This window comes from Mus pahari, chromosome 10, assembly GCF_900095145.1.
Source record: "Mus pahari chromosome 10, PAHARI_EIJ_v1.1, whole genome shotgun sequence".
Taxonomy (NCBI): domain Eukaryota; kingdom Metazoa; phylum Chordata; class Mammalia; order Rodentia; family Muridae; genus Mus; species Mus pahari.
The window spans coordinates 52541319-52552221 of NC_034599.1; the positions used below are offsets into that span (position 1 = coordinate 52541319).

General features: G+C 49.1%; 1 pseudogene; it reads right to left on the reverse strand.

The window, feature by feature from the left end:
• Positions 1-3747: 3747 nt before the first annotated feature.
• Positions 3748-3930, reverse strand: LOC110328047 (annotated as a pseudogene).
• Positions 3931-10903: the final 6973 nt, after the last annotated feature.

The window sequence follows — 10903 nt, forward strand, 5'->3', positions numbered from 1 at the left end:
TGTTTATGTGTTTTTGGAACAGGCTCTTATGCGTGTCAGATTGTTTTTTTTTTTTTTTTTTTTTTTTCGAGACAGGGTTTCTCTGTGTAGCCCTGGCTGTCCTGGAACTCACTCTGTAGACCAGGCTGGTCTCAAACTCAGAAATCCGCCTGCCTCTGCCTCCCAAGTGCTGGGATTAAAGGCGTGTGCCACCACGCCCGGCGGTCTTGAATTTCTGATCCTCCTGCCCCTACCTCCCAAGGGCCTGGATTACAGGTATGGGTCACTGTGCCCAGTGTATGTGGCCTGGGGATCACACCCAGGGTTTTCTGCATGCATGTGCTGACTGAGTCACGTCCCCAGTCAAGCACTTTGGTTTTTAATGGGGGAGCCTCCTGATGCAGGATTACTACTAGCCCCATTTTGCAGAAGAGGAAACTGAAGAGAGTATGAACTCAGTTGGTCATCAGGTCTCTGGCAGAGAGGAAGGACGGAGGATGATGTGCTTGTAGTTCTGTTTTAACAGCTTCCTAGTTACCCTGCTGACTTTTCCCCTGCCTGGCTCTGTGCCCTTTCAATTTAAGTTTCTGCAAAACAGGGGATGGAACCCAGGGTGTTTTGCATGCTAGTCATGTGCTCTGCTTCTGAGCCATATCCCTAGGCCAACGCCAAGCCTTAAAAAAAAAAAAAATTACATTTATTCATTTATTTTTAGAGGTGAGAGGAGAGGCATTTGAGTGAATAACTTTTGAGAGTTGGTTCTCTTCCTCTGCCATGTGGGTTCCAGGGATAGAATTCAAGTAATAATAAGGCTTGGCAGCAAGCACCTTTACCCTCTGAGCCCTTTTCGTGGCCCAACAGTGAGCCTTTCTCAGCCTTAGGGACCTATTTCTAAAGATCTGAGAGTGGCTGCTCTGAGAGGCCTGGTGGAGTGTGGCTTAGCCTGGTGTTTTGGCACTTGCTGGCAGTTAGATGAATTCTCTCTCTCTCTCTCTCTCTCTCTCTCTCTCTCTCTCTCTCTCTCCCCCCCCCCCAACAGCTCTGTAGTCTGGCTCTCCCCTGCAGTCCCCTCTGGGATCTGCTGGCCTCTGCAGGGTGGGGTCAGGGCTTTTGTTGTTGAGCCCACTGTGCCACACTAGCTGAGGAGCTGAGAAATCTTCATTCCTCCAGCCTCCGAATCCCCCAGCAGTCAGCAGTCAGTCCTCTCCACAGAACCGAGCAGAGATGGGGCTCGCGGCTCTCACTCCCAATGCCATTCACAGGTTGGTACTCACCCCTCTGTGATGTCTTGAGACTTCTGGGTGTCCTTTTTTTTTTTTTATGATGAACTCACCCCACCCAGAAATCCCCAGGCTCTGCCCGTTGATGAGAAAAAGCCTCTTAGCTGCTTGCTGATCTAGCTTGCTCAGGGGGGAAGGTGAGCAGAGAGGTCCTGAGGTACTCCACTGAGGGAGGGGCTCGGCCATCTGACAGGGTGGGCAGGGTGCGTGAGGGTGGGGCTTGCTTCCAGCCCAGCTTTTGCAAATCCTATGCAAATCCTTCTGCCCAGAAGGTGTACCTGCTAGACCCCACGTGACAACACCTGTCCCCTGTCTGGCCTACGGTGGGGTGGAGCTGTAAAGGGCCTGTAAACCCTACAAGTGTAGGACTGCGGATATTTCCTGGGAGTGGGACTTGAGGCCTGGAGGGACCTTCACAGGCTCCAGCAGGCCTAGAAGGAAAAGCCTCTTTGGCCTTCTATCCTTAAGCGGCTTAGAGATTCCTCCGGGTGGCGGGGTGGGGAGCCAGCGGGGACAGAGACTGGGGACAGAGACTGGTTCTTTTCCTTCTGACTCCATAGGCAGGTGGCACAAAGTCTCTAGTCACCTGAAAGTCAGTGAGCACTCTCCTTGAGCTTCCTGACTGTCATGCCCGCCATAGGTCTCAGGACCCCGATCCAAGGAGGAGTTCCACGCCTGCCCGCCTTCTGCCAATCTTCCTGGACCCCAACCCTAACTACCCTCTTTCCCTTCAGGAGCTTCCTCCCAGCATGGGGATAACTTGGCGGGAGTTGTGGGGGCTGGCGGTCCCCACTCAATTCTCTCTTCAGTCAAGGTCAGTTGTGGTTGGAGACCTGCCTCTCAGCCCCCAGTAACTGTCTGCCCTGACCCCTAAGGCTATGTTTGCCTCCCCAAGCCTGTTGTCTGGCATCCCTGAGTGCTGTGCTTGCAGAAGCTAGTAGTTTGTCACCTCTTACTCCGTGGCACCATTCTGCCGTAGGGGGCCAGTTAGCCATGAGGGGCACCCTCAAAGAGCAGGCAGACTTGCTGGTCAGATTCAAGGACTGTCCTGTGTCCCCATCCTCCTGCACCCCCCAGGGGGGCCTCGGGGATGGGGGGGCTTCACCTGTGCCAGAGTGAAGGACTGAAGGGGAAATGGATGTCCTGTGACTGCAAGACAACCTGGAGCAGCTGGTTGGTTCCCTGGGCTGTTCGCTTCCAGACAGCTAGAGTGGGGATGCAAAAAGGAAGGGAAGTTGTGCCCCAGGAATTGGAGATTATTCTCCCCAGCAGCTGAAGGAGGAGGCCAGGGCCCGCATCCTGTTCAAACCGCACGCACGGGAGGGAGGCCTCTTCTTCCTAGCTGCCTGTCTCCTCCCCAGTGTGGCTCTGGCTGCTGCTGTTTCTTTTAGGAGCAGTGCATTTATTGAATTTTTGCTGATGTTGGAAGAGGTCACTTTCTGTGAGTGGTCGTAGATCCTGACCACTTAGCTACCCCAGGACAGCCTGCTCCATGGACTGGGACTACAGAAGGTGAGGTGAGGTCTCTGTGGCAGGTGCTACATTCTCTCTTTCTCTTTCTGTTCCTGGTACCCAGGATGGAGCCCAGGCCCCTCACACAGAACAAGCAAGTGCTCCACCATTTAGATACATCACCAGCCTTTTTTTTTTTAATGGTTTTTCGAGACAGGGTTTCTCTGTATAGCCATGGCTGTCCTGGAACTCACTTTGTAGACCAGGCTGGTCTTGAACTCAGAAATCCGCCTGCCTCTGCCTCCCAAGTGCTGGGATTAAAGGCGTGTGCTACCACGCCCAGCTTATCACCAGCCTTTTTTGAAAATTTAATTTATTATTTTATTGTATGTGTACAGGCCTTTCCCCTGCGTGCCTGTCTGTCCACCACCTGCATGCCTAGTGCCCTTGAAGGCCAAAAGAGGACATCATATCCCTGGGAACCTTTGGATGGTTATGAGCTGCCAAGTGGGTGCTGGGAATTAAACCCAGGTCTTCTGGAAGGGAGAATGGCATCTTTAAAGCAACCAGTCTCCCTAACCACTGAGCCATCTCTCAAGCCCCTGTATTTTCAATTTAAAAGTATCTCACTAAGCTTCCCAGGGTAACTTTGAAGTCATTCTGTAGCCCAGGTAAGCCTTGAGCTCTCAGCTCTGCTTCAGATCCCCAGTAACTGGGTGCTGAGCCACACCCCTAGGCTTTCCTTACATCCGTTGTTGCGCTGAGATGAGGTCTCTCTAGCCCCGCCCGTCCTGGAACCTCTACTTAGGTCAGGTTGTTCTTGAGTTCACAGAGATCTACCTGTCTCTACTTCCCAAATGCTGGAACCAAAGACATGTGCCAACTCACTCATCTCCTTCATAAACTATTATTATTGTTGTTGTTGTTGTTTTTAATACAAACGCTTTATTTAACAGTTGCAGGTCATTCCGCGGGCTAAGTAGGGGATATCCAGAACCCAGCAGCAAGGTCAGCGCAACCTCCGAGTTTCTCTTTCTTACTCCAATAGGGTGAGCGCTTCACCCTCTCGAACGGGGCCTCTGACATTGCGGATGATAGAGCGGCTGGTGCCATCCATAAATTCCACTCGCACCTGCGTGCACTGTCCCTGCGAACCGGTCCTGCCCAGCACTTTGGTTACCCTAGCCAGCTCGATGGGCTGCACGTGACTCGTGTCCATGATGGTGGCGATCTGGCAGAGAGACCATAAATTATTTTTTTTAAAAAAATACATGCCGATAGTCCAGCACTAAGGAGGCAGAAGTAGGAAGAGCAGGACTCAAAGTTATTCTCAACTACATATAGTAAGTAGGAGGCTAGCCTGGGCTACATAAATGAACAAATCTAAAAGCAAGGCAAGTAATTATTATACCAGCACAGTTAATGATAATATTATTAATGTTTTGAGACACTGATTCTGTAGCCCCAGACATCAGAGTTTGCCCTGGCTAGCAAAGTTGTGACAATCCTCCTGCCTCACCCTCTCAACTGATGGGATTACATTTCAAGGGGAGACGATAGAGTCACAGCCATTGTTACGCAGTCCTTACTTTTCTCCTGATTCCTCGTAGAATTATGTTTGTCTCTGATAATGCCAGCCACGAGTCTCGTCAGATCCGAGAGGCAACAGCGCCCTCTGGTGTCCAAAGCTCAGACATACAAAGGCAAGAGCAAAAGAAGAGGCCCCCGAGGAAGGGCAAAGTCACATGACCCTGCCCCAGGGTGCCAGACCAAGCGCTGCGCTAGTCTGTCAGGCATTGCTTGCCCGGTCTGGGAAGTTAGGCAGTTAGGAGCTTGCGTAGACGCCGTCGCAGGTTAGACTAACATCAGGGCCTGTACTGGCCAGAAACCACGGCCAAGGACTCTGTGTGGCTTTAGAAGGGCATTTGGAAGGGCGTTTTCCATCTAAAGGGGTCCCCCTTCCTGAAGGGACACAGCCAAGTCAGCACATGGGTAGCAGGACATCTTGGGTTCCCTTCCTTGGGTTGCTTCTGATCCTAAGGCAACTGCCATACTGGCCTCTGGCACCAGCACTGCTGGCAATCCCAGGATTTTTCTGAGTGAGGACAAGTGAGAAGGGCACTTTGTTGAGCACTTACTGCGTGCTGGATGGTTTTAAAATTATCATTTGATCATGATCCTTCGAGTAAAACAGTAGCATCTAGATCGTCTTTGGATGGTGAGGCTGATTGACAGAATTGCGCAAACCTGCGCTTTCTCCTGCCCCACAACAGGCCTCGGATGGTAGCTGTGGAAGCCAGAGCCCCCACTAAGGGGGTTTGGTTGGCAGAGGGGAGCCATGAGCAGGAGGAGATGGTTGTCTCCTGCCTGCCCACCCCACCCCCATTTATCATAAGGTAGTCATTCGTGCCTCCAGCCTGTTGGAAATTGGGTGAGAGATTCTGGATCCTGTGGTCTCAGGCCCTCAGATGGGAAACAGAGAAGGGTCGGGAAGGTAGGAAGGAGGAGGCTTTAGCGTCCTCTCTGAGCTTGCTTTGGAAGATGTGGTTTGACACGGGCCCTTTGAGAGGCAGCTCAGGGCACTGGTGCCAGACTGGGGCGTCATGCACTGTCCCTCAGTTCTCTGCCAGCAGCAAGAGCTGCCAGCAAACCCAGGTTCAGCTGTGGGTGTGAGAAACAAGGTGAGCAAATGCAAACACCGGGGCTGGAGATGAGTGGTTAAGAGGGATTTGTTGAGGACTCCACTTCAACTTCTAGCACTTGTAGCAGGGGACTCTCAGGTGTCTGCAGCGCCAGTTCCAGGGCCTCCCACACTTCCGGCCTCTGTGGTGGGCTCTGCACTTGAGTGGATATACCTGTAGATATGCTCACATACATGCAATTTAAAAAGAAAGTAAATCTTGAAGAAAATGTAAAAACTTTCCTCAAGGGAGATAAGAAAGAATTTATTCCAGCCTGAGAACAGGGACTTAGGCCCCCCCAATCTCCATGTTTCATCGTGGCAGTAAGTTTTGTGAAGTTTTAAATATAGAACTAAGAAAGTCATAACACTTTTCACATCATGGGTGAGTTCATAAAGGTAGGGGGTTACAGCAAATTGGGGACATCTCGGCAATGAGCCTCAGATGCTGTCTGATGGCATTCTTAGCTTTTGGATTGGTGGAAGGTAGGGCACTGCTCACCATTCCAAAAGGACTTACCTAATAGTTATGCTAGGCCACACAAGGAGGTGGGCAGTAAATGACTATTCAAATGAAAGGCTCGAGATAACTGAGATAAAGTGTATTTACGCTTCGGGCCTCCGACTCCCCAACCTTTTATTTCAAACCCTTACATCCTAATCAACCTGCTGTTGTAAGGGCAGCCTCTTTCCAAGGACTTGTTCACCGTGCCAACTCTGAAAACGACCGGAAGCGTCATTGCAACGTAAGCCCTTCCGTTCTGCACCTCAGCCTGCCTTCTAGGTGAGCTTGGTAGAGCTTGTTAAGGATGCAGTGGGTGCAAACACTCAGAGGGACCAGCAGAGGCCAGGTACCCGCAGAGGCCAGGCACCAGCAGAGGGCAGGCACCCCACACAGGGAATTAGGCTGCCGTTCAAGTGGAATCAAGAGGCAGCTGGACTCCGGGTATCTCCAAGATTTTGGAATTTAATCCCCCTGTATACACTCTTTCTGAAAGGATGTGTGTGTGTGTGTGTGTGTGTGAATCTCCCCCCATTCTTGTCTCTGTGCCTCTGTACACCTCTAATCTTCATTTGCTTGCCTGTCATTCTAGGTAAGCCTGTGTATGTGTATACTAAGTCAAGAATGAGTGTGCATCAGTGGCCCCAGTACCAAAAAAGATGATGGGCTCAGGTGCGGTGGTGCACACCTACAATCTCAGCACTCCAGAGGCTGATCCACTAGAGTGATCTTAGCTCAAGGTCAGCCTGAGTTACAAAATGAGACTGAGGTCAGCCTGTGATATATACAGTATAGCCTTGTCTCATAAAGCAACCAAGTAGGATGTGGTGGCACACACCTTTAATTCTAGCACTCCAGAGGCAGAGGCAGGAGAATTTCTGTGAATTTGTAGCCAGCATGGTCTACATATCGAGTTCTGGGACAACTAGGACTATATAGAGAGACCCTGTCTCAGAGAGAGAGACAGAGAGAGAGAGAGAGAGAGAGAGAGAGAGAGAGAAAGAAAGCAAGCATCCAAACTAACTAAACAAACAAAGACAGTGGGGGGTGGGTGGGAAGATGCTTCGGTGGGTAAAACTGATTGCTGAGCAAGCCTTCAACACCCCACAGGATCCCTGTACTCCTACAAGATGGGAGGTGGAGACCAGGGACTCTTTCAGGCTCATGGGCCACTAGCCTGGCTTGTGTGATACAGAGAAAATAAAGAGATCCTGTCTCAAACGAGGTGGAAGGCCAGGCCTGCTGCTCAGGGCTGTCCTTTGATCTCTCCATAAGCATTGTGTGCACACAAAACAACCAGGGCCTTGGAGGTGCAAGAAGCACTGCAGGAGGAGCGGGATAAGGGACAATTTCCTCTCTCCCTGCTCCCCCACCCCTTCTTACTCTCGGTCTTTTTTTTTTTTTTTCCTATTTAATTTATTTTATGCATATAAGTATTTTGCTTGTATGTTTGTATACCATGTGTGTGCCTAGTACCTGTGGAGGCCAGAAGAGGGCACCAGACCTCCTGGAACTGGAGTTAACAGACAGTTGTGAGCTGCCATGTGGGTGCTCGAACCCATGTCTTCTGGAATAGCACCCTGTGCTCTTCCCCACTGAGCCAGCTCTCCAGCTCCTTATTCTCATTCTTAGTTTTGTTCTTCTTGTTCTTTCTCTTTGGCTTTCTAACCCTTCTCTTCATGCATTCCCCCCCCCCACCTTGGTTCTTTTTTTTTTTTTTTTTTTTTTTTTTTTTTTTTTTTTGAGAAAGGGTTTCTCTGTACAGTCCTGGCTGTCCTGGAACTCACTCTATAGACCAGGCTGGCCTTGAACTCAGAAACCCACCTGCCTCTGCCTCCCGAGTGCTGGGATTAAAGGCGTGTGTGCCACCATGCCTGGCTCAGGCGGTTCTTGTGATAGCAATATGTACGAGTTTTTCCGGTTATTTGTGTCTGGGTTTAGAGTGGGAAGGGTTAGGAACAGGACTTGGGGAAGAGGAAGATGCATCTCAAGACTTTCCAGTCAGCAAATCAGAAGGGCCCCAAGAGCTATGGTCCCTCAAGTTTCTGGGGGCTGATGATGATTTGTGTCTTTCTAAGTTATATAGTTAGCTGGTTCTACTGTCTTCCAATAAAATTCTTATCATCTAGCCCAAGGCTAGCCTGGAACTTGCTATATAACTCAGTCCAGTTTCTAGCTCACAATCCTCCTGACTCAGTTGCTAAAGCGTTAAGATTTCAGGTGTGTGTCATCACACCTGGCTGTTTCAAGTTAGTCTGCAAAAACCAGACCAAAAAATGGTGCAGAGAAGGGGGGAGGCACACATGTTCTGGCCACTCTTAGTAATTTCTCCAGAAGTTTTGGTTTTCGAAAGACTTGAGATTCACCTTGAAGTTGCATTTTTGACACAAACAACTTTCCATTAGATTGCCTGGGGTCTGAGGTCTCTCTTTTGAGGCCAACCACTACGGGAAACTCAGTTTTCTCAGTGACCACCAAGGGGCAGCACAGACCACACTCTCAGAGCTTACAGTACTGAACAAAGACAGCAGAGGCAGAGCCTGGCCTTAGAATTCAGGACCACACAGGAAGGGAGAGTAGAACCTGCAATTTAGTGGTGCCCATCTTTAATCCTAGCACTTGGATGGCAGAGGCAGGCAGATCTTTATGAGTTCAAAGCCAGTCTGATCTGTATAGTTAGTCCCAGGCCAGCTAGAGCCCAGAGCTACATAGTGAAACCTTAAACGAAAACTAGCAGCCAAGAAACAGGAAGACTTCTTTTCCCCTCAGATCACAATCCTGATTCTATTTACTTATGTATGTATGTATGTATTTACTTATTTATAGGCAGGGACTCACTGTGTAGTCCACGGCTGGCCTAGAACTCCCAGCCATGCACCACCATGCCCATATGGTTCTTGGATTTGCTTGCAGTTGTGGGTTGTTGTTGTTGTTTTTGTTGTTGTTTTGAGACAAGGTCTCACTATGTATAGCCAGGCTATCCTGGAGCTCTCAGTGAGTCTTGCCTACCTCATGCCCACTCTACTTCAGCCTCACCTTTTGAAATTTTATTTTTCTTGTGTATGGGAGGTTTGCCTGCATGTACTGCCGTCTGTCTGTTTGCTACATAACAACCATGTGTGTATCTGATGCCCAAGGAGGGCAGCTCAAAGAGGGCATTGGGTCCTCTGGAACTGGAGTTTCAGATGCTCGTGACCTGCCCTGTGGGTGCTGGATGGAACCTGAGTGGGCTGGAGGAGCTCTTATCTCTGAGCTGTCTTTGCAGCCCTTGCTTTGGCTTCCTGCAAGTGTAGATTACAAGTGCGTGACCAGCCGGCTTGGTTTTTATTTCAAGTGTACACAAGGAGGGAGGGGAGGACAATTTCCTTTGAACATTGGGTTCAGCCAATGGGGGAAATGTTGACTTTGAAGACTACAGTTGCAGCTTGACTCGTAGAGCCAGGTGCCCCCTTTTTTTTTCTGGGGGCAGGGAGAACTTGAGAGAGCACTTCTGGGAGGCAGGCAGGGAGCCTAGCTCAGTGGGAGATTGTTTGCCTAATGTGGGAGAGGCTCCGGATTCAACTCTTAGAACTGAAAAAGAAATCTATATCCTATATTCAGGAGCCAGAGGCAGGCTGATCTCTGTGAATTTGCAGCCAGGATTCCAGGACAGCCAGGGCTTCAGAATAGAGAGACCCTGTCTTAAAACAAACAATAAAAACATCCTATATTCCATAAACATCTTTAGCCTTTCCAGAAAAGAAATACATCCTTTCCCCCATCTTCTCTGTATACATTAGCATATAATTGTTTTTAAACAAATAATAGCAGCTTGGTCTACGGAGTGAGTTCCAGGACAGCCAGGGCTATACAGAGAAACCCTGTCTCGAAAAACCAAAACCAACCAAAACAAAACAAAAAACCCACAAAAAACAAAAAACAAACAAACAAACAAACAAACAAACAAAAATAATATGGCTGTAGCTCAGTTGGCAGAGTACTCACATAGCAAAGCCCTAGGTTCAGTTGCCAGCACTGCACACACTGAGTGTATTGGTGTACACAGGTACCTGTAGCCATCAAAGATACAGGCAGGAAGATGGGAAAGTCAAGGTCATTCTAGGCTATCGTGATGTTTGAATAAAAATGGCCTTCATAGGCTCAGATGCTGGAATATTTAATCCCCACTTGGTAGAACTGTTTGGGTGGTGGACCCTGTTGGAGGAGGTGTGTCCCTGGGAGTGTGCTTTGATGTTTCAAAAGACTCCCATCATTTCCAGTTGGCTCTCTGCCTGCATCTCACAGATCAAGATGGGAGCTGTCAGCTGCTATGGTGTCATGCCTGCTGCCATGTTCCCCACCATGATGGTGACAGAACAGGAAACTCTAAATAAAACCTTGCTACTGTAGCTTGCCTCGGTTGTGGGATCTTACCACAGTGATAGCAAAGAAACCAAGACTGGTATTTATTGTGGTTCCAGGTCTCTCTTTTGAGACCTTTGCAAAAAACAAAACCAAAACAAACAAATAAACAAAACAATAATGACAAAAAGTATAAATAAAATTAAAATTATAAATTGAAAGCCAAGACTCTGAGGCTCACACACAAACCATCCAACTCTACCTCAATAGGCCTTTGAGATGGCTCAGTAGATGAAGGGGCTTGCAGCCAAACCTGAGGGAGAGTTTTACCCTCATGGAACTCACATGGTAGAAGGAGAGAACAGATTTCTGCAAGTTGTCATCTGACTTCCACAGATGCACCACCACACACATACACACAAATAAAATAATTGTGAAAAGCAAGAAAATAAAGCCTCTGGGGGAAGCCAAGGCAAGAGGGTCACAAGCTCCATGCTCGTCTGGGAAATACAGTGAAACCTTACATAAACATTCAAAACCAAGCCAGGAATGGTGGCACACACCTTTGATTCCAGCACTCGGGAGGCAGAGGCAGGCAGATTTCTGAGTTCGAGGCCAGCCTGGTCTACAGAGTGAGTTCCAGGACAGCCAGGGCTACAGAGCGAGTTC